Genomic DNA, 24,612 nt, shown 5'->3' with positions numbered 1-24,612 from the left:
ATCACTACTGGGAAAACCATAGCTTTAACTATACGGACCTTTGTTGGCAAGGTGATGTCTCTGCTTTTTAAGATGCTGTCTAGGTTTGTCATTTCTGTTGCAAGGATAAAATGGAATAACTGCCTCAAGATCCTTGGATGAAAGAGTCAAACGTGTTTGGTAATGTAACCAGGAAAAGAGTCGGAAGTATTTTATTTTAAAAAGTGTTTCCTTATTTCAAAGGGCTGCCTTCTTCCTCCTCCCCCGATATCACATCTCTCTCACAGAACATCTTGATGCCATCTCTCTCATTTCCAAATGTTTCTCCTCTAGCTCTGTAGAAGCAAAGCTGGTAGCGGTGAATGGAATTAGAACAAAGTGTATGTTGTGCGAGGGCTGATTTCGGGGAGAAAATGAGGAGTATGGAACAAGAAAATTGTGAATGGAAAGGAATGGTTATTTGCTGTCCTTTGTCTCCTAATTCAAAATGTGGCAGCTAGACTGGTGACTGGGAGCGGCCACCCAGACCCTATAACACTGGTTTTAAAAAACTACACTGGCTCCCAGTACGTTTCCGAGCACAAGTCAAAGTGTTGGTGCTGACCTTCAAAGCCCTAAATGGCCTTGGTCCTGTATACCTGAAGGAGTGTCTCCACCTCCATCATTCAGGCTGGACACTGAGGTCCAGCTCCAAGGGCCTTATGGCAGTTCCCTCATTGCAAGAAGTGAGGCTACAGGGAACCAGGCTGAGGGCCTTCCAGGTAGTGGCGCCCGCCCTGTGGAACTCCCTCCCACCAGATGTCAAGGAAATAAACAACTATCCAACTTTTAGAAGACATCTGAAGGCAGCCCTGTTTAGGGAAGTTTTTAATGTTTAATGCTGTATCATGTTTTTAATATTCTGTTGGGAGCCACCTAGCGTGGCTGGGGAAACTCAGCCATACAGGTGGGGTATAAATAATAAATTATTATTATCTGAGGTCCAGCTCTGAGGGCCTTCTGGTGGTCCCCTAACTGCGAGAAGTGAGGTTAAAGGGAACCAGGTAGAGGGCCTTCTTGGTAGTGGCACCCTCCCTGTGGAATGCCCTCCTATCAGATGTCAAGGAGATACGTAACTATACAACCTTTGGAAGACATCTGAAGGTAGCCCTGTATAGAGAGGTTTTTAAAAATGTTTAATGTTTTATTATGTTTTTGTATATGCTGGAAGCCTCCCAGAGTGGCTGGGACAACCCAGTCAGATGGGTGGAGTACAGTGGTGCCTCGCAAGACGAAATTAATTCGTTCCGCAAGTTTTTTCTTCTTGCGAGTTTTTCGTCTTGCGAAGCACGGTTTCCCATAAGAATGCATTGAAAATCAACCAATGCGTTCCTATGGAAACCGCCTTCAGACCAGGTCCGGGGACAGTCTGTCCCCCAACCTCTTCTGAAGGCTGGGGGGGGGGGACAAGGGCTTTTCTTCCCACCCCAAGCATTTTAAAAAACCCCGGGACAGCGGAGGACTTCTCCGCTGTCCCGGGGCGATTTAAAAGCCCCCGGGAAGGCAGGCAGGGGGGACAGAGACTTTTGCCCCCCGCCAGCCTTCAGAAGAGGTCCTGGACCTCCTCTGAAGGCCGGCGGGGGGCGAAAGCCTTTGCTCCCCCCCGCCTGCCTTCATAAGCCATCCGGGATAGCGGAGAAACACGCTGCATTTCTCCACTCTCCCGGGAAGGCAGGCAGGGGGGAGCAAAGACCTTTGCCCCCCGCCGGCCTTCAGAAGAGGTCCAGGACGTCTTCTGAAGGCCGGCGGGGGGCAAAGGTCTTTGCTCCCCCCGGCTGCCTTCAAAAGCCGTCCGGGATAGCAGGAAGCGCTTCCCTGCTATCCCGGACTGCTTTTAAAATGGTGGTGGGGAGCAAAGCCTTTCGGCCCCTGCCGGCCTTCCTGGACCTCTTCTGAAGGCCGGAGGGGGGGGGGAAAGGCTTTGCTCCCCACCGCCAGCATTTAAAAGAGGTCCCTGGAGATTTCCCTATGGGCTTCCTTCTTGCGAAGCAAGCCCATAGGGAAATTCGTCTTGTGAAGCAACTCGCAAACGGAAAACCTTTTCGTCTTGCGGGTTTTCCGTCTTGCGAGGCATTCGTCTTGTGGGGCACCACTGTACAATTATTATTATTATTATTATTATTATTATTATTATTATTATTATTATGCCATCTAAATCTAAAATCTAAATTGAGATCCCTTTGGAGATGGGGACAACTATTGATGAAATAGCTGCAATCTGCCCCGAGTCTGTGGAATACGTTAAAACAAAACTAAATAAAATTAAGGACCAATTGTATGTGTGCAGCAGTTAACACAGTTGGGTGGGTCTGGCATCTCTGATCCTCAGAGGACAAGAGTTTGCACACCTGATTGCCTGATGCACATCAGAGTGGACAGATTTCAACTTTGCTGGATCCGTTTGCTATCCAACCCCCCAAGAACCCCAAGATCCACCAACCAGAGACAGATGAACCTTCAGTTCATGAGGGAGAATTGTCAGCCTCCAAAATTGTATACGTTTGTTTGTGTACAGTTATCACTCTTTTTGTTTGTGAAGAGCGCTCAAAACACAAAAAGCAAAATAAGAATCTAATGTCAGCAGAGACAGAAATAAAAAGAAGACTGGTGTTTTCTTTGTGGATATATTGTGCAATATGTCATTTACACAATAATAGTGCACTTGTGGTAGATTTATACTGGATCATTCACATGTCATTCTGCTTTATTTGTTGTTTACAATTCTTCCCCAATGGACACAAACAAAAACAACACCCCTCCCCCCTGGAATATTTGTGGATCAATAAGTTGGAAGAGTTTAGCAGGAAAGTATGAGACGTGCACCTATTGAAACAAAGAAGCATGTCTGCCTCTTTGGGCAGGCACAAATGGTATTCAAAGCACACTCTTGATAACATCATGAATGCAAATCAGATGAACACTGAATAATAATCCGGAGGGCTCTAAAATTGCCAACCATTGGCCAGGCTGAACCCCTGCTTGAACAGCAATTTGGTTGAGCTGGCACCTAAAAACAACAACAACAAGAAGAAGAGTAGTTTGGATTTGATATCCCACCCTTTACTCCCCTTAAGGAGTCTCAAAGCAGCTAACAGAGTGAGGCTGAGAGACGTCAGAGAAGTGTGACTAGCCCAAGGTAACCCAGCAGCTGCATGTGGAGGAGCGGGGAAGCGAACCCGGTTCCCCAGATTACGAGTCCACTGCTCTTAATCACTACACCACCTCCTCCCACCAGATGTCAAAGAGAAAAATAACTACCAAACTTTTACAAGACATCTAAAGGCAGCCCTTTTAATGTTTAATAGGTTACTGTATTTTAGTGTTTTGTTGGAAGCTGCCCAGAGTGGTTGGGGAAACCCAGCCAGATGGGTGGGATATAAATATTAAATTATTATTATTGTTGTTGTTGTTGTTGTTATTATTTTATTGGAGAAAACAGGAAGTAGGCCCCTCTACTCCATAATATCCAGAGCCACTCCAGAGCCTTGAACACACCCAGTTCCTCTGCTGCTCATTTCTTGCACCAGAGCCAACAGTCAACTGTCTAGGAAAGGCTTCTCATCTAGATGGCTCAGTATTCACCATCCATATCAACTTGGGGCATATTGGTATCTTGATTTACATTAGTTTGTTACCATTTCCTTTTCTTAATATTTATTGCTTATTTTGCTTGCTCTATGGTATGATGCAACACCCTGCTAGTGCACTTTTGGGTTGCTAATAATGTCAAAATCAAAAAGAAATTAAAATGAAAAGAAAATGTAGAAGATGTGGAGAGGAGAATAATGAGATGCTATTGCATCTCCAAAGAGGAGATCAAACTTTCTTTCCTTCACTGTCCAACTTCAGATTGTGGGTTAAGGAATAAAAACTCTTCCATTGTTAACAAGCAGCCAAGATTAACCAGAATATAGAAAAGTAGGTGTGCTTCCAGAGCAGTTGAGAAAAGCAAGATAAATATACCACCCCCAAAAAAACAGCAACCCTTAGCAGCATTAAAAATGTATTAATACATTTTAAAACCTGGGGAAATACAGACTTCTTTTCCTGGCACTGAGACAAAAGCAACATTGATGCCAGGCAAGTCTCTCTGGGGTGGGAATTCCAAAAACAGGGTGCCATTAATCAAAATGTTTTCGCTCTGGTCACCCCGCAGAGAGGGTTGGAGAAAAATCTCCAACCCAGAAGCCCAGTGCTAAGCAGTCATAGGTTTAGGGTTAGGGTTAGGATTTTAACTTATCGAGACCCTGGGGAAGGAGATGAAGGACAACATCAGACATTTTTGAACAAGGCATCTGCAAAAAGAAGGGCAGTAATTTACAGCAGGAGTTGCCAGACAATGGGGGCTGTCTTGGTAAATAGGAGAAGTTGGGGCATATCATACCTTCAACCCTTCCACCTTCTGAAGAACACAACTGCTCTGTGTTGCATTGAGTTCAAACTGGAATAGATCATGCCAGAGATCAGAATCCTGGTCCTGAGAATCAGATGGCCACGGGGAGGTAATATGATGTTCCTGCTTGCTTTATCACTCCAACTGGCTGGCTGAATCTTATTGTTAAGGAAAAAAGCTGCAAGATAATGCAATGGTCCCTTGTGGCCCTCTGGGTTCATCTCAAGCTGCTGTTGCCACTGCTAATGACCCATAAAACTCTTTAAGTATCCTGGGGCTATCAGGTTGCTTCATTTTGATCAAATACTTAGTATATTTAGGAGCTTCCAAAATAAAATAAAAAAGCTCCAGAGGAAATGAACATTGCTCTCAGAAAATGTCCATGGAAATTTGTGGAAGCAACAAGTGTGTGTTCTCTCTGACAAACTGAGCCATAGATGTGTTACGGCTGGACACAATGTGAGCAACAAAGGCTTAGATTTAGGTTGAAAGAGCGTTTGATTAGCCACACAGTTTTGCATTTTAGCAATATCAGATTTCGCACAGCAACTTATACCTGTGCATGCCCATTATGGAGAGCTCTCCCAGAGACAGCACTTTTTCTGCCTCGAACGTCCTTTTTGCAACTTGCAGCCAAATAAGAGAGGCTCAACATGACCTCTCTTCTTTATTCTTGAGAAGTCTGGTGTGATATTGGGTCGGTCCACGCTCCGCCTTGCTCCCTGTCAAATTCACCCACATTCTTAACAACTCAGCTGACCTAAATTGCCAGACACATGGCTGTTTACTACTCTAATTATGCAAAATAGCATGGCACTCCTGGCAAACCCTCAATTTCACTCTCCACCTCCCCATCTCCTCTGTGTGCTTTAGGTCTAGACATTTGTCTTACCATTTTTTATTCCTCTTGATTCCCTTGTTCTGCTTTGTTATTCCCCTGTCTGCCCCCTCTGGTATGTGCGTGAGTTCTCTCTCTCTCTCTCTCTTTTTGCTTGTCAGAAATTTCTTTTCCACCGTGTGGGCAGGAGACAGATTTTTTACTGTCTCTATTTTCATTTCCTCCCCTCTCCTCCTTTCCTTTTTGCCCCTTCCCACCTCTCCTCCCTCCTTTCCCTTTTCCGCTCCTTCCCCAGTCCTCTTCTCATTATTTATTTCCCTCCACCTCTTCTCTTCCCCTCCGTCTCTCCTCCTTCCTTCAGTCTTATTTTATCTTTCTATTACAAATAATGTCTCTGGGATAATATCATAGCCTAGTTCCAGGAGCTATGCATGTTATTCAAGGTAAGAGCTTATTTTAGATTCTCTGTTTGCAATAATGGCTGTCTGGGGTAGATTGCTAGCTTACTAAAAGTAGGTAATGCCTCTTTAATTCCCCCCCCCCCCTTGTTTGGCGTTCTGTGTTTTATACCTTGCAGAAGAAGGAATCCTAGAGTAGTAGCTAATCTCAGTGTAATGCTGCTGCTACCTGTTGGAGAGGAATGGCTGGCTGGCTTCCAGTTTCCACCAATTTCCCTTTGAGTGAACTGTGGCTACATTTTGCCTTTGATCTAAAGAATAGATTTTAATCGTTGCAGAATTCCATCTCCAATCCTTTTGGCTTTCGTGTTATCATTTCTTTATGGCAATGCTAGGAACTTTAGAATTATGCATAGGTGCTTTCTACTAATATTGATTTAGAGGTACAGCAACCTGGTCAGAACGGGTTCTTTGCAATCCTTAGGAGTACAGTATCGTCTTCTGCTTTATACTGGCCATGTGTTTCTTAGGGCTTTACTCGACCCTGGCTTCTTTTATAGGTGGATTTTTCTTGTACTTTCATCCCCCACCCAAAGTTTGTAAGTGGAACTTTTAAAAGGAAGATGCTTTTGCTCTGGCTGGAGAAAGTTTTTATTAAGGTAGCCTTCCTACATTTGGAGGTTACTCATTCATTTAAGGTGGATCCTTTTAAGGTGAACTGCAGCTAAGAGTCACAGGTAGATTGATGGATGGTTAACCCTTTTCAGAACTTGCAGGATGTAAGGGAAATGGTTCCTTAATTTCTTGAATTCTTATGTCTTAGTTTTTCTTCCCCCCCTCCTACCCCACAATTAAGTTAGCATCATACTGATTTGCATATTTCATCACACAGCAATTTAGTTGTTTAATTGCTGCCTCGTTAGTGTTGGAGTTGTCATCATCTGCTTCCATTCACAATTTTTTTGGACCTCCATTCATTGGGGCTCCTGGAGGGGGCTTCTTAGCCAACTCATGTCACATTCCAGCCATGTGCTTTGTAAAAGTGTTCCCATCACACCATACATGAATCATTTCTCCTTTCGTTGGGTGAATCAGTTTTCTGAAAGCTTTTTTTTTATCTCATCCTCTTCTCAGTACAATTAGGGATAGATTTGAGAGCACCGTTCTTTGGGACAAACGTATAAAAAGCTTTGACTACTGCAATATTCTGTAGACACAGTAGCACAGTCATGAAATGTTTTTCATTAGGAATAATTGACTCACTCTGGTCTTCCTCAGTAGCAGAAAATTCAAGAAGTTTATGCTGCACCCCTGGCTAGTCATGTTGGTCTCACCAGTAACCTCAGAAGACTTGCATAGTCCCTACAATTGACCCAATATCCAATTAATATTGGATATTGGACCCAGTGGCGTAGCGTGGGGGTGCAGGGGGGGCCGGCCGCACTGGGCGCAACATCTGGGGGTTAGGGTTAGGGGGCGCAAATCCACGGGTTAGGGGGCGCAAATTACTTGCCTTGCCCCGGGTGCTGACAACCCACACTACGCCACTGATTGGACCATTATCATTTAAATAAACTGAGATTGGCAAATTGGCTACCCATAATACATGGGGCAGTTTTTATCTGGCCCCTAGCAACTCCATCAAATTTTAATCAAGGAACGGTTGCAAGTCCCCCCCACAACCCCCCCCCCCCACAACAACAACAGCCGCGGCAGCAGCAGCAACAGGCAAACTTTTTAAAGGAGCACAGATCTTGTATGTTTTAGTCTTGAATCTCTTCACTGATTTTTTTATTCTAATGCTATGCCTGAACACATGTTCTTCATAATTGTGAATTCCAAATGGGCAGATGGCACAATCTTTATTTTGGAGCCAGACCACTTCTGAGGAGTCAGGTTGCACAGCAAAATGGCAACTGATAGACCACAATCTATAAGGCTCTCCTCCCAAAAGAGATGTCCAGCCTTGTTCTAAAACCTTTTGACCTGTGTTTAACCCTTTTTAAAATCAAAGCATCAAGTGCTTTTGAGCAGGAGTGGGGAATCTAGGCGCCCCAACAAAATCGGGAAAATACTTTTGAGAATGAGGCACCCGGGTAGCTCCTTAAGGCCTTGCTGATAGGTAAAGGTAAAGGGACCCCTGACCATTAGGTCCAGTCGTGACCGACTCTGGGGTTGCGGCACTCATCTCGCTTTACTGGCCGAGGGAGCCAGCGTACAGCTTCCGGGTCATGTGGCCAGCCTGACTAAGCCGCTTCTGGCGAACCAGAGCAGTGCATGGAAACGCTGTTTACCTTCCTGCCAGAGCGGTACCTATTTATCTACTTGCACTGGTGTGCTTTCGAACTGCCAGGTTGGCAGGAGCAGGGACCGAGCAACAGGAGCTCACCCCATCGTGGGGATTCGAACCACCAACCTTTTGATCGGCAAGCCCTAGGCTCTGTGGTTTAACTACTGCCACACAAAAGGTCCTGCTGATTTTCAGCAGGGCTGTTCAAGAGTAATAGTTATGGCAAATTCTAGTTGGAATTGGCAAATTCCTCATCCTTTCTATTCCAATAAGAGCAGCTAGTCCTGTAGAGGACCTCAGAGATGACCAGAGACATTTGGGGGCCTGAGGTGGACCGGCCATCAGTGTCTAATGGCCATGGCTGATCAGCGGGAGTCCATAACTGAATGACAGGGAATCTCCTTTGCATGTGAAGGTCATAGGTCCAATCCTTGGCATTTTTGTTTCTTAAAAAACCTCTGGGTGCAAGGTTGGGACTCTACCTGAGAGCTACTTTGCCACACAGTGCCGATAATAATGGGCTAGAGATAACGAATGCCAAACCTTTTGGCATCCAGATGTTGTTGGCTCCAGTTGCCCTTAGCACCGACCAACATAGCCAGTGGTAAGGATGATGGAAGTTGTATGTAGTGCAGCAACACCTGGAGTACCACAGGTTCCCCACTCATGGGATAGATCAGGGGTCAGCAAACTACTTTTTTAGCAGGGGGCCAGTCCACTGTCCCTCAGTGAACGAATTTCTATGCCCCACAAATAACCCAGAGATGCATTTGAAATAATAGCACACATTCTCCTCATGTAAAAACACGCTGATTCCCGGACTGTCCGCGGGCCGGATTCTGAAGGCGTTTGCCTACCCATGGGATAGATAGTCAAATTCAGTAGCATTTTATGTACCGAAAGGTTTTCCACAGGACTGTTGCCAATAGCTGTTGCATTTTCAGCTACCAGGGCTTCTATTGCTCCCCAATCATCAACTATTTGATTCCTAAACTAGATTCAGGTTAGACTTATGTTGAACGTGCTTATCTGTGCAGTGCTTCACACACTCTTGAGGCACTCACTCATTAGGGAAGCTGTTTTTGTTTTTTTAAACCACTTCCTCTAATCAGATTGCCTTGCTTGCTGTACTAGCTTCTTAAAACTTGCCAGATCTATTCTGTCTTTTTTTGGGGGGGTGTTGAAATTTGAGGATTATCATTTACCTTTCTACAGTATATTACTGGTGGACAATATCTACCTTTTCAAGATTGCTTTTGTTTTGATGTATTTCAACAAAATTGTGCTGCTGCTTAAAAAAAACACAAGTTTCCTCAATAAAGTTATTCGTAGAATAAACAAGGTGCAATAAAAACAACCATTTTTAATTAAATTTGTAAAAAAAACCTTTATGTTTTTAATTCTTTTTTTATTGAAGTCAAACAAATCAATAAAATAAACATAACAGAAGTACAAATACAAATAATGAAGCAGCAGCGCAGTATATCTGGAAGAGACTTAAATCAGGTGAGTAGAATACTAAAGATCATTAGGAAAGCCAAATGTCACATTGTAGCATAAAGAGGGAAGGTGCATTTTTTTTTAACTCAGTTGCTATAGAGTTTCCGTCTGCAATCTGATTAAACTGAGCCAGGTAAGATTTGCGTATAGCAAGGAGGAAGTCAATTAACTTTAGCAAAGAGAGCAGAACAGCAATGGCAGATTTTGGGCTGCAGTCCTAAACACACTTATTAGTAAGTAAATCTCACCAAACACAGCCCACTCTGTCAGATGCATGTTTCCATGTGCAGGCACACATACCCTGAGTTCTGAGAGAAGTTGTCATTTTTAAATACAAAGCAAGGCCAAAAGTTCAGCCTATGCAAGAGAGAATGTCTCTCAGGAATACGCAGAGCACAATTGAATACAGTGAATGTGACTTTGCTCACACCTACTAGTCTACCCTGAGCTGCCCGACATTTTAACTTCAGCATGTTATTTTTAAAAAGTTTTTCTATTGAGAGTCTATATATATTCATATAGATAGATAGGGATGCGGGTGGCGCTGTGGGTTAAACCACAGAGCCTAGGACTTGCCGATCAGAAGGTTGGCAGTTTGAATCCCCGCGATGGGGTGAGCTCCCGTTGTTTGGTCCCTCTCCTGCCAACCTAGCAGTTTGAAAGCACATCAAAGTGCAAGTAGATAAATAGGTACCACTCCGGCGGGAAGGTAAACGGCGTTTCCGTGCGCTGCTCTGGTTCGCCAGAAGCGGCTTAGTCATGCTGGCCATATGACCCGGAAGCTGTACGCCGGCTCCCTCGGCCAATAAAGCGAGATGAGCGCCACAACCCCAGAGTCGGCCACGACTGGACCTAATGGTCAGGGGTCCCTTTACCTTTACCTTACAGATAGATAGATATAGATTAAATAGATATAGATATATAGTGAATCTACTTTAGTGCCAACTTTTTAGACCTGGCAAAAGTGGTTTGTGGATCATAACACAAAAAGGCTTGGTCTTCGCTGCAGCCAGCTCACTGGCGACGTCTCAGGAATATGCTGCTGTGGAAACCCTTAGGCTGACATCTCCTTCTCCTGTAATCTGTTCTGTCTCCATCAATTTAGAGATTCTGATCCTCATGGCAGAATCTGGCTGTGTTACCATGTGTCAATACAGCAGCCTTCTTTATCCAAAGTGATATTGTTTTCCTAGACTTTTTTTAATTTTAAAGTTAGCTTTTTATTTGACGTCCCTTTTCATTTCCTATTTGCTTCTGCAAGACTAACTAAGGGAAGAGTCCTTAATTAGGATGCCTTGAATTATGCTGGTGTGAATAATTGGTCCCAAGATCTGGGGTCTTGATACATTTATTCTGATTCTGTAACTTTCCTGGCTTCTGTATCTTCCATTACAAAGCAGTGTTTGGTGGGAAACACTGGCCATCGCTTTCCTTTTCTTTCTTCTCCCTGCTGCAGCACATTGCCCCTCTTTCTCTTGACTTATTGGGATATGGAGATCCATGTAAAATGTAGCTTTTCCCTGGGGGCACCAAGGGTTTAGCTTATCTTGCTCACACAACCTCTCCGCTTATGCCCCCATTACAATATGCATTATGTAGGCTAATTTGGCTTGGGGTACTGAGGCACATTTAGGGAGTTCCAGAATGCTGTCCTAAAGTAACCCAAATTCTCAGACTATGCTATAAAATGCAGCAGCTGAAATAATTATGCAAATTGGGTATATTGGTTAATTCCATGATATGCAGCCCAAAAACTGTGTATGTTTACTTGGAAATGATTTTCACAAGAATCCTTGAGACTCAGTCCCAAGTGTTTTTGAATGGGGTTCTAACTTTTGTCAGTTTCTTTGGTGGCAGCGATGGTGTGTGTGTAATTTATATTTCTTTATTTTAAAAACCAATGGTTTTTATATTTTTATATTTATATTTTATATTTTATATTTCTTTATTTTAAAAACCAATTAGGGAAGAGAGTACATTCTTTGCTAAGGGTAAGTTGAGATGTGGTGCAGAGAGGCAGAATTTCAGCACCATGGGGAGCAGCCAAGGATGTACCGGTATATCCAAGCCGCTTATTTTATTTTATTTTTTAAAAGAGCTATAGGCACATTCACGTCAAACAGTGTAGGGTGCATTGCCTGTGTCTGAAATTCGAATGTCCACTGTATACTTGCTAGAAATTTCAAACAGCATGCTCATGCACTTTCTATCCCACATTAACAATACTCACATGCAGACAAGGCCTGTGGGGAGTCTAAAAGATATTCTCGTGTTATATGTCCAAATGTTTCCAGCTTCTCTTATTTTCTGAGGAAGGCTTTCCCCAAATGCAAATCATGTTTACTCACTCATTTGTTATCAGTGGTCCAGACAATGTAATCTCCCAAAACAGTTCCAAAGTTCTCATATTGCTTATTTTACTTTATTTCTTAAAAAAGCTTTCTATTTTCATTTATTTATCTAAACCATTTATATACTCACAGCAGTGTAGCTTCTATGGAGCATTCAACAAGCTTACGAAAGAGAGAGAGAGATAAACCAGTTAAGATTAACCATAAAATCAGAAAAGCTTACTGCTGAAATTTCAAAAGTCTTCACAAAATTCATCAGGGATGGGGGTTTCTCCATTAACCATTTGGAGGGTGTTCTGCAGAACAGACCCACAATACTGGGGAGGTTTGGGGCAAAGGGTCATGCACTCCCCCCCCCCCCGAGCCCCCGTCACAATTGTTGCACCATGAGTTGAACTGTGGAGTGTGGTGCTATGCTACACCTCTGACTTAATAGTAGTTGTTGCAGTTTGTGACATGAGTTCTCGGGTGGAACTCTACCTCTCGCCATTGCGTGCCCCTCTGCCATTTGTGCACACCAAGACAAAAAGTTGTTTCTGCAACACCTCTGCGCTTCTAGTGATGTTCTCTCACTGCTCCCTCTTAAAGATATTGCACACATTCTTTTTAAAAAAAAGATATTTATTAAAGTTTTAAGAGTTATACAGAAAAAAGAAAAAAACAATAGCAAAAACAAAACACAAACACAGAAAATAACAGATATATATATAAAAAAACAAAATACAAAACTAAAAACTATTTAAAAACAAATAAGGTTTCGTTCCCTTATTTTCTTATAACTTACTTCCCCGACCTCCTCATACCTCCCCTTTCTGTATTCCAATTTCTAATTATTAATTCAACAAATCCTCTCCCTTAATTTTCATTTAATTTTTAACCTTTCTTTTCTTTTTACTTAATCATTACAGCTGAAAACCACTTACTTTCTAAACCAACATCATTCTAACATTCATTAATTTTGCAGTATTTCCTGAGATAGTCCTTAAATTTCTTCTAATCTTCTTCCGCCGTCTCTCTTCCCTGGTCTCGGATTCTGCCAGTCATTTCTTATATTGCACACATTTTCTTGGTAATAACATTTTACAGAAGTTTTTTTGTGGGGGGGGGGAGAGAGATAGAATTATACATTACAGCACATTCAAAGCACATTTCCCCCTCAAAGAATTATGGGTACCATAGTTCATTAAGGGTGGCTGGGAATTTTGGCTCTGTGAGGGGTGGACTGCATTGCCCACAATTCTTTGAGGCTGGAGGAATGTGCTTTGAATGTGCATTAAACATACAGTGTGCTTCATTCCTAGTCTCCAAGGGATGCTACCAGATTCTGTGGTCCAGATTTCTCTGTCATGGTCAACTTGTGTCAGAGTGCAGGTGAGAGCTCACACAAAGCCCAATAGTACAAAGAAAACTGACAATTTAGCAAGAAGACAATCCCTTCACCCTGACACCTGTACTGTAATGTTGTTTTCCTCAAATGGAAGGATGAAAGGAATCTGCCATATACTGAAATGAAACGTTGGTCCATCTACAAAAGCATTGCCAGTGTTGACTTGCAGCAGTTCAGCAGGATTTCAGACGGGGGGGCTCCCACAGTTCTACCTGGAGATGCTGGGGTTTGAACGTGGGACTGTTTGCATGATAAGCAGGTGTTCTATCACTGAGCTCAGGTCTTTATTCATAAGAATCATAGAATCATAGAGTTGGAAGAGACCACAAGGGCCATCGAGACCAATCCCCTGCCAAGCAGGAAACACTGTCAGAGCACTCCTGACATATGGTTGTCAAGCCTCTGCTTAAAGACCTCCAAAGAAGGAGACTCCACCACACTCCTTGCCAGCAAATTCCACTGTCGAACAGCTCTTACTGTCAGGAAGTTCTTCCTAAAGTTTAGGTGGAATCTTCTTTCTTGTAGTTTGGATCCATTGTTCCGTGTCCACTTCTCTGGAGCAGCAGAAAACAACCTTACTCCCTCCTCTATGTGACATCCTTTTATATATTTGGCTATCATATCACCCCTTAACCTCCTCTTCTCCAGGCTAAACATGCCCAGCTCCCTTAGCTGTTCCTCATAAGGCATCGTTTCCAGGCCTTTGACCATTTTGGTTGCCCTCCTCTGGACACGTTCCAGTTTGTCAGTGTCCTTCTTGAACTGTGGTGCCCAGAACTGGACACAGTACTCCAGGTGAGGTCTGACCAGAGCAGAATACAGTGGCACTATTACTTCCCTTGATCTAGATGCTATACTCCTATTGATGCAGCCCAGAATTGCATTGGCTTTTTTAGCTGCCGCGTCACACTGTTGGCTCATGTCAAGTTTGTGGTCAACCAAGACTCCTAGATCCTTTTCACATGTACTGCTCTCAAGCCAGGTGTCACCCATCTTGTATTTGTGCCTCTCATTTTTTTTGCCCAAGTGCAATGCACCCACAGCCCTGGCATTGGTTTACTGACTTCATGAGAACCAGGCCCATCTTAGATGCAGTGTGCTACATTTTGCAGTGTAACTGAGCTGTTTATTTTCAAGCATTCCAAAACTGTGCATGTGTTACGGTGTTAGTCATTATTATTACTATTATTTATTTTAAAATAAATACCTCAAAACAGTCCAGTTGCATCTGTTAAAGGAGACCAATTGCCAACAGAATGCTCATTTTGCAGGGTGTAAGATAAACTGAAAAGATTTTAAAAGTAGAACTGGACACTTTAAATAAGGACTCCAAAATTAGATGTCTATGTGTGAGCTAGAAGCTGGAGCAAGCTGGGTACAGGGAGACATGGATATCCTGCCAGTGGATATGGTATTCCGCTATTGGAAAGGACCACTTTTCTAGTAACTCGTCAGTTGTTCTAGCATGTGCTAAAGGGCCACATGCTGTTCAATGGTATGTGAAATAGCAGCTTGTAATCTAGGAATTGGGCCAGCTTGAATAATTACACTAGTCCTTCAGCAAATACCCCTGTATTTTGCAGTGGCGTTGTCTGGCAAGAGAGAGGAAGTTTCTTTTTCCCCCTTCCAAATAATATTTATTACTTTTAGAATTTACAAAAAAAGGAAAAGAAGAAAGAAAAAACAAAAGAGAAAAACAAAAGAAACAAACAGAAAAAACAATACAATACAAAATATAAACAATACACAACACAACCTTAACACATTAAACTAAACACATTAAACTAAACAAAACCCTATCCCTAACCCTAGCCCCACACTAAACAAAACAAAAACAATTTAAAAATATACATCACACCTTTTCCATACTCTATTTTCATTCCCTTGTTTCATCGACTTCCTCTCACCTCCCTTTTTGTATTCCACTTCTATTAATTGTTTCAGCAAATCCTTTCCATATTTCTCTATTTTCTGTCATACTATAAATATCTTAACATATTTTTATCCTTATTTTCCATTAAAACTAGAATACTTATATATGCTTAACTCCTTATAACATTTCTACTAAGGCCATAAAATTTCATTCCAACATTTTTCTATCACTCATTAATTTTACAGTATTTCCATAAATAAACTTTAAGTTTCCCAGTCTTGTTCCACCATCTCTTCTCCCTGGTCTCGAAGAGAGAGGAAGTTTCTACCTCCTGCTGAAAATATCTGTGTGATGGTTGCTGAAGAGTTTCTGTGGCTTATGTTTGCCAGAGCAGCTCTTACCTGGCATCCATTTCAGATCCCAGGTACAGCTTCCAGCCAAGTGCTTCCTCCTGTGACTAGTGTTTCTTTCCTAGACCAAAGAGCAGTTGCTCAGTCTGCAGAGCTAAACGTTCCTCAAGCAATTTTACCAAGTGGTTTCATGAGAGGTGAATGTTTTGCCATGCCGTCTAAGGATGTTCCATTCAGGCAGGTCTGCACTTTGTAAACTTAGGCTGCATCCAGGGGCGGAGGAAGGGGGTGCGGTGGGGGCGGGCTGCCCCGGGTGTCACCACTGAGGGGGGTTACAAAATGCCAGGAGGCACTCACTGTGCGGCCTGCAGCGTGCCTGAGCCACGCTCCTGGGAGTGACACGGTGGCTTGGGCACCCACAGGCTCCACGCTGCCCCAAACGGTCCACCCGCCACCTCCCTCCCAGCTGTAGGGCGGCTGAGCGGGAGGAGGCAGGCAGACTCTTCAGAGGCCCCACGGAGCATCCTGCCTTGGCTCACCCCGCCCCACGGGGGGGCTGGCCCTGCCCCTGGGCACAGGGCACGCATGCTGCCCCAGACGTCCAATCGGCTTGCTCTGCCACTGGCTGCATCCAGACAGCATTTTATTCAGTTTTCCTGGTGTTTCCTTACCAGATAATCCTCATTTCATCTTATCTTTCACATAATGTAAAATGTAATTCTGGAAATATAGCAGAAGTTTAGCAGTCATTTCTGTGTTCATTGCTTCTATATATAAAAAATATCTCCTTGACCTAAGGGGTAGAAGAAGCAGTGGATTTCAGAGGGAGCTTTGCCTCACATATTAGACTTCTGAAAGAAAAACATGGATGTATGCATGCACGTATATGAAGGAATGAATGAAACAGCTAAAAAGAAGTAGCAAAACTCCTAATTTCAAGGCATAAAATATACATGTTGGAAAACAATACTTAAAAAATTGCCACAAAAATCAGTCTCAAGGCAGGAAAAAATACCTCCCCACTCAACAACTGAGTGAACACAAGCTGATGCCCAAATAAGATGACAACCAGAACAATATCCAGTTCTGAACTCCTGGGAGAATAAAGCCTTCTTCACTTGGTGTTAAATAGATGACAATGTCAGGGCCAGGTGAGCCTCCCAGGAGAGAATGATCTACAAAGTGGGGGTGTGGGGCTTCAAATGGAAAGACCCCTTCTCTTGTCACCACCCTTCTTCACTTCTCTTGGAAGAAGCACCCACAGAAGGGCCTCCAATGATGAGGGCCAGGCCAGCTGAAAGGTGGTCTGAAAGGTATCATAGCCCAGAGTCAAATAAAACTCTGTATTGGTCAAAACCAGCACTCTGGATTGGCAGTGAGAGAAATGAAACTTAAGTCTGGGATACATGGATGGAGCATTCTGACAGAGGGCTGGGAGTAGAGGAGGTCCAGATAGTCCGTAACAGAATAATGACACCCCCCGCCAATGTCTGGATTGATTTGCCCTTCCGTTTTTCAGTCTTGCTCCCCTTGCAGAGCTTTGTGTTGGGAAAAAATTGGAGCCCAGGACCTGAACTGAATACTGCCCAGTGGGAGGGCATCAATATCTTATTCAATATAAATATAACTCTTATATTGATATTGACTTGCAACGTCTCTCAACACCCCACACCCCCGCTTGAAGGTTGAGTCAATGCAGCCCACCCACTTAAATCCCATACAATGACTCAGAAACATTTCATACAGAGGTGTGAATCACTCACTCACTCAAAGAGACACTGATGACTTTTTAGTGACAGCTGAAATGTTATGTTTTTTAAAGCCACACAATTTTTTTTTAAAGTTACCCTTCCCCTTTCTCTCAGAGCCCTATCTCTGTTTTGTTCTTAAAGCAAACAGAAGACTTGGGGAAGTGGGACAGCATCTCCCAAGATGTACTTCCCATCAGGAGCATAACATGAGAGCAGTGCTGTAATGAATGCTGTCTTGTGCTCATAACGTCAAGAGCTTCTTCTCTTGGGCTTGAGTGTCGTAAGGGTAAATTTGATGTTAGCTTGGTTACATTATGGCAAACCTTTTACTCTGCAGGGAAGAAAAGAAATTGGGAAGTAGAGCTGGTTTATGCTAAGTGACATAACAGAATGGCTGCTAAGGATCACCTTGGGGTAAGGGTAGTAGTTGTTAGATTCAATTCTGGACAGGATGTAACAGGAAAAGGGAGAAACAGACATAAGATAGGTCTTGTTTTATCAAACCAAAGGTGATCTGATCTAACAGGGCCGGCCCTACCATTCGGCAGACAGAGAGAGAAAATGCTGAGGAGCAAGGAGCCTTGGTGAGGTGCTGAAGGACAGAGCTATCTGTGTGGTAGAGCCTGTTTGACGTCCCTCTAAAATAGCCTGCTGCCCTCAACTGCAGTGGACTATGTTGTCCTGTTGCCATGGTCTTCTGCCAATCCAATTGGCTTTTGTATGTGGAATTGGTGATGTTGGGTGGTGCCATCTTTGCCCTTGCCTCAGGCGGCAAAATGTTTTGGGCCAGGTTGGTCTGGAAAGCTTTTGAGCAGCATACAAAGGGAAAAGCCCTCCTTCTCCACACCCCCAGCATCCAAGTATCCAATCCTCTGAATATGGAGAATCCATTGAGCTGTGAGGTCCGCCCTCCAGGGAATTGTCCCCCCCCCCTTTTAAAGGCTGTATAAATGAGTGGTCTCCAACCTGCCTTTTGGCAGTGAATTCCATAGGTGAATTTATTCTTTACAAGTTTACAGATATGCATCTGGTAGTACATAAGTTCAGACATTTGGAGAGAGGAAGCGAATATATGCAGCAAATAAACTGGGAGCAAGTCCTCTCATTGTAGTGTTTCTTGCATTGGCAGGAGAAGCTACCTCCATCAAGATTCCCTCCTATGCATTAAATGCCTAGGAGGACTCTTGTCCAGGCACAGGTTAATTCTGTGTCCAGGGTGGCTGTCTACCAGCTCCATCTGGTACACCGGTTGAGACCCTACCTGCCCACCAGAGTGGTCCAAGTCCCACTTGGACTATTGCAATGTGCTCTACGTGGGGCTACCTTTGAAGGTGACCCGGGAACTGCAATTAATCCAAAATGTGGCAGCTAGACTGGTGACTGGGAGTGGTTGCCGGGACCACATAACACCAGTCCTGAGAGATCTGCATTGGCTCCCAGTATGTTTCCGAGCACAATTCAAAATGTTGGTACTGACCTTCAAAGCCCTAAACGGCCTCAGCCCAGTATACCTGAAGAAGCATCTCCACCCCCATCTTTCAGCCTGGACACTGAGATCCAGCGGCGAGGGCCTTCTGGCGGTTCACTCATTGCAAGAAGTGAGGTTACAGGGAACCAGACAGAGGGCCTTTTCAGTAGTGGCGCCTGCCCTGTGGAACGCCCTCCCTTCAGATTTGAAGGAAATAAGCAGCTATCTTCTTTTTAAAAGACATCTGAAGGCAGCCCTGTTTAGGGAAGTTTTTAATATTTAATGCTGTATTGTTTTTAACACTTGATTGGAAGCTGCTCAGAGTGGCTGGGGAAACTCAGCCAGATGGGTGGGGTATAAATAAATTATTATTATTATTATTATTATTATTATTATTATTATTATTATTTATTTCGACACCTACAAATCTAGAAGATTTCAGTGAAACTTGTAGGAAGACAGAGAGATCTCGCTGAGCAGCACACTTTGACACTTTAACACCACCACACTGTTTTAACTGTCTAATGTTGTGATTGCTTTGCGCCGGCAAACTCTTGCCTTCCCAGCCCTGCAAAGGCACAGTTTTTATTTTGCCAATTTTTATTTCTTTAAAAGACCTTGCACCTGGAAGGATGCTCATTGTACCCAAGAGATTTCAGTTTGCATACTAAATTTGGTTCCATTCAAAAAGATGCTTTTTGGCATGAGGAGAAGATCTCTGAGCATCGCCAAAATGTGTGGGAAGAACATTTTCAGATGCAGGGTTTCTCTGACTTGGCACATGCTGTAGCCACAAGCCACGTAGGGACTGGCACTGATCACCACAAGTTCGAACAACAGGCTGAGAAGCTGGACTTTTCTTATGAACCGAGAGCTAGCACAATATAGTGGCTTAGGCTGTAGTCCGAACCCCACTTGCCTGGCAGTAAGCCCCATTGAATTCAATGGGACTTATTTTTATTAAAAAGACACATATTGCTTTTCTTTGTAAAGCTTAAACAGCAACACACAAATCCTCCACTCCTCAATAACTATGATGCAATGCAGAATATAGCCATGTTATAGAACATAACTAAAGAAAGTACAAAATCCAGGTTACCCGGTAAAAGAAAAAGAAAAAAAAAGCTCAGTATCAGAAGCCAACCAGGCAAAATATTTTATGCCATAGGAAGCCCACTGTTGCATAGTTTGTTCATGTGTTTAATCCACCATTCTGCCGTAAGTTTATCCATGTTATATATCTTCTTGCCATTTTTTTTGCTTATTTGTAAGTTTTCATTTAAAGCAGTCTGCTGCACCTTTTGGTACCATATCATAAAAGTTGCCCCTTTCCAATCCCTTCCAAAATATCCAGTTAATAACTTAAAGTGAATGTCAGGGAACTGACATCAGAGCCAGAAGTGGAGGCAGGGCTCCCAAGCGATGCCGGAGAAGGGCCAAGCAGGGAGAGAGGGGACACATCGGCTGGGGAAGGAAATCAGCGTAGCACCAGGGATAAAGGGGGGCGGATGGGAGAATCGGAGAGAGGGCTCCAGGACTCTTCGCCGGAGACCAGCGGGGAGAGCACAGGTCCTCCGCTACCCACACCCACCCTGCGCAGAAGACTTCCGCACAGGGAAAGTAGGCGTAGACTTGGCGTCAAAGAACTTATTTGCTGGAAGAAGTTCAAGAAACGCCCACTGACGGATTCTGCTAGCGACTGAAACAGCCACGAAGTGAAGGGCTGTCCAGCCAGGAAAGGTTTAACCAGGCTACCTAGCCAGGAGTGGCGGCAACTTACGCATGAGCAACCCCATATAACCATTACAGTGAACATTCAAGTTTTCACCTTGAAATACATTCGTCTTTTGTGGACCTTGGCCAGTAATTTCAATGGGACTTACTTCTTAGTAGACATGGTTAGGATAGTGTAGTAAGAATGTGAACTGGGAAAGTGACTGATTTCAAATCTCAACCTTGAAGCTTAGTCTTAAGCAAGCCACCCTTTCTCTACAATATGGAGGTGATGGCAGTAGCTTATTGTACAGGGTTGTTGTAAGAGCTAATGAGCGATTTTGAAGTGCTTTGAGCACTCTATTTTTTTATATAATAATTTTTATTAATTTTCCAATTTTTACATCAAAACCACACCAAACAAAACACACAACAACAGACACAAACAAAACATAAATTTTGCTTTCTTAACCTCATTTTCATAAGCCTCTTTTCTCAGACTTCCCCATACCTTCCCCTTTTTGCATCCTAGTTATCCAGTTTTTCAGCAACCCTTTTAATCAATCAAAATTTAACTTATTCTCATTTCAATTTCACTTTGCATCAAAAAAGAAAAAAGAAGATAAATATAGCTGTAATTATACATCTTCCTCTCCCTTAACACTTTAACACTCCTCAAATTTGTAGCAATTCTTAAGATATGCTTTAAATTTTTTCCAGTCCTCCTCCACAGTCTCTTTCTCTTGGTCGCGGATTCTGCCGGTCATTTCTGCCAGTCCCATGTAGTCAATCACTTTCGCCTGCCACTCTTCCAGCGTGGGTAGCTCTTGTGTCTTCCAATACTTTGCTAGGAGAATCCTTGCTGCCGTTGTGGCGTACATAAAAAAGATCTTATCCCTCCTTGGCCAGTAATTTCAATGGGACTTACTTCTGAGTAGACATGGTTAGGATAGTGTGGTAAGAATGTGAACTGGGAAAGTGACTGATTTCAAATCTCAACCTTGAAGCTTAGTCTTAAGCAAGCCACCCTTTCTCTACAATATGGAGGTGATGGCAGTAGCTTATTGTACAGGGTTGTTGTAAGAGCTAATGAGCAATTTTGAAGTGCTTTGAGCACTCTAAAGTACCATGTAAATGCAAAATTTCAGGTAACCCCATGCTACTTTTTCGTGGCATTAGTTCTGGGATTGGCACATATTCATCTGGCCTCTGTTGCTGTGCCTTTAACGGCAGACACCAGCAGGTGACAAATGCTTAGTCTCTGTGCCGTTGAAAGCTTCACCTGCAGAGTTCTGCACATATCAAGCCACTATTGAAAGCAGAAGAGCAGGCCAGACTGCTTCCTGCGCTTTTAGTTCAAGCACAAAATCTGCTGCTCAGAAGCTCACAGTTTCTAAGTGTGCAGCTTCCGTTATTACTTATCCATGACTAATCTAGATGGCTAACCAAAGAGTCCTTATTTTGAGTCCATCTATGCTAGTAGCCATTATTGCATTCTCTAGCAATCACTTCCATAATCAAATTATGCATTGCATGAATAAGTACTTCCTTTTGTTTCTCTGGAGCCCACTTGCCAATCACATTCATTAGACGACTTGGAGGTCTAGCAGAGAAAGAGAGAGAGAGAGAGAGAGAGAGAGAGAGAGAGAGAGAGAGAGTTGAATTTTTCCTGTGCACACTGTTCATATTTTAGAGGGAAATTAGATCTAAGAAGCATGAATGTGAAATTCGGATTGTTATTTTTGTTGCTTGCATTTCCTTCTGCTGAATCTCATCGGCTCTTCCCTCACCAAGTTGATCCGCTTTGGAAGGATCCTTTTAACGTTTGTCACAACCTGCTTGGCATTGTGGTTGGAGAGGTAGCATGTGCGCATAATGAATATTGGTACAAACCTAGACAGCATCTTTAGAAGCAAAGACATAACCTTGCCGACAAAGTCCCGTATAGTTAAAGCTATGGTTTTCCCAGTATTGATGGATGGAAGTGAGAGCTGGACCATAAAGAAGGCTGATCGCCGAAGAATTAATGCTTTTGAATTACAGTGGTACCTCGGGATGTGAACGGGATCCGTTCCGAACCCCATTTGCATCCTGAACAGAACGTAAGACGTGACAGCGCATCTGCGCGGGTCGCGTTTCACTGCTTCCGCACACGAGCGAGTGGCGAAACCCGGAAGTAACACGCTCCATTACGTCCGGGTCACTGAGGAGCGCAACCCGAAAATACTTATCCTGAAGCATATTTATTCCAAGGTATGACTGTATGGTGCTGGAGGAGACTCTTGAGAGTCCCATGGACTGCAAGAAGATCAAACCTCTCCATTCTGAAGGAAATCAGCCCTGAGTGCTCACTGGAAGGACAGATCCTGAAGCTGAGGCTCCAACACTTTGGCCACCTCATGAGAAGAGAAGACTCCCTGGAAAAGACCCTGATGCTGGGAAAGATGGAGGGCACAAGGAGAAGGGGACGACAGAGATGGTTGGACAGTGTTCTCGAAGCTACCAGCATGAGTTTGACCAAACTGCGGGAGGCAGTGGAAGACAGGAGTGCCTGGCGTGCTCTGGTCCATGGGGTCACGAAGAGTCAGACACGACTAAGAAGAGAAGAAGAAGAGTTTGGATTTGATATCCCGCTTTAACACTACCCGAAGGAGTCTAGAGTGGCTAACATTTTCCTTTCCCTTCCTCCCCCACAACAAACACTCTGTGAGGTGAGTGGGGCTGAGAGACTTCAGAGAAGTGTGACTGGCCCAAGGTCACCCAGCAGCTGCATGTGCAGGAGCAGAGACGCGAACCCGGTTCCCCAGATTACGAGTCCACCGCCGTTAACCACTACACCACACTGACTAAACAACAACACCAACAACCCACTATCTGCAGCAAAGAGCAGGAAAAGGTCTTGTCTCTTGCAAAGCGCCCTGGAAGGAGCATCCCTGCACAAGAGCCTATGTCCCCAGACAAAAGCCATCTTGCTGATCAAGTGGAACGCTCCCCTCCTGCCAGTGGCGTAGCGTGGGTTGTCAGCACCCGGGGCAAGGCAAGTAATTTGCGCCCCCTAACCCATGGATTTGCGCCCCCTAACCCTAACCCCCAGATGTTGCACCCGGTGCAGCCGGCCCCCCCTGCACCCCCCACGCTACGCCACTGCCTCCTGCCAGTCCAGGGCTGCCAAAATGCTCTTGATTGCTCTTTTTAACCCCCCTCCCTTCAGGTTTTCTGCCACACCAGATGGTGACAGTCAGCTGCTCAGCTGGTGGCTGGAGCACTCTGTTCTCCTCTGCTCTGAGCCTGCCTCCTGGGACCGGACGTAAGTGGGTTTCACAAGGAGAAGAGGCTTGTTAATTAACTGCCTATCTCCCCACCCCTCTCCTTCGTACTGTGCTTGATTCCAGAGACTCCAGTGGCAGGAGGGGAGGGAGCAAGCGAGCTTGGAGGGGGTGCGCTGGCTCGATGCTGTGCTGATTGCACCCCCAGCTGTGCCCCTGTCAGGTTGGGTTGGATTGCAGGATGAGGCTCTGGGCTGCGCTAGGGCTGGCCTCTTGCCTTCCAATCACGCTGTTTTCTCTCTGTTGGGAAGAGGAGTCACTCTGGCAATTAAGGCAGATGAACCCACGCGGCTCCGGTTTCCAAGGCCCCTGCTCACAATCTAGTGCAAAGAGAAGACACTCTGCACTGCGGTGTTAGGAGAATTTTAAGGTCTCAAATATAGAATGAATATTCATAAATGCACACATATCTAAATATATATAAACCATGTGCCTGAAATAGTGCAGGAGAACGATCCTGAAGCCATTTTGACTCTCCCAATGACCTCAAGTATTCCTCTGCAGTGCGGGAGGCAAATGGGGAAAGCCTTTCCACTGTCTTTTTGCTTACAAGTCCTATCTTCAGGGCATATTTGTGTATGAATAGGGTGAGCCTGTGACCTGGATTCAAGCAATACTAACAGCACAAAAGAATGGCCAGGCTATCCAGGTAATGCAATCAGTGACCATTATCAGGTACCCTGGCAAACAGGATTTCTGCTGCAGACTGCCTCCTATGGTGTATGTATGATGATTTTGGAGTGGTCTTTGGCTAAGGGGGTTGGGCAATGTCCAAAGTCTTTAAAGGTTCTTGCACACTTTTGTTCAGGGTCTCTCCCTCCTTGAAAGGAGGGGAGAGAACTCTGCTGCGACAGAAAAAGAAAGATGTGCCTTGCTTTCCACTGGATCCGGCCTCCATCCATTCTTCTCTGACCAAACATGGACTTAGGGGACGCAGAGCCCCATGGGGAGTTGGG

General features: G+C 44.2%; 1 protein-coding gene across 3 annotated transcripts in view; it reads left to right on the top strand.

Annotated features, from left to right (window-relative positions):
- The first annotated feature begins 5,358 nt into the window (after positions 1–5,358).
- CACNA1E (calcium voltage-gated channel subunit alpha1 E) overlaps positions 5,359–24,612 on the top strand; it is a 505,628-nt gene continuing 486,374 nt past the window's right edge. For 2 of the 3 annotated variants that reach the window (XM_081914516.1, XM_081914515.1), the window contains exon 1: positions 5,359–5,692. The gene's annotated coding sequence lies outside the window, so the exon portion shown is untranslated. The remainder of the gene's footprint in view (positions 5,693–24,612) is intronic. The other variant, XM_081914517.1, reaches the window with a different exon arrangement.

This window comes from Podarcis melisellensis, assembly GCF_964234715.1.
Source record: "Podarcis melisellensis genome assembly, chromosome: 6".
In the NCBI taxonomy this organism is placed as follows: domain Eukaryota; kingdom Metazoa; phylum Chordata; class Lepidosauria; order Squamata; family Lacertidae; genus Podarcis; species Podarcis melisellensis.
This window is presented reverse-complemented; position numbering and strand designations above follow the sequence as displayed.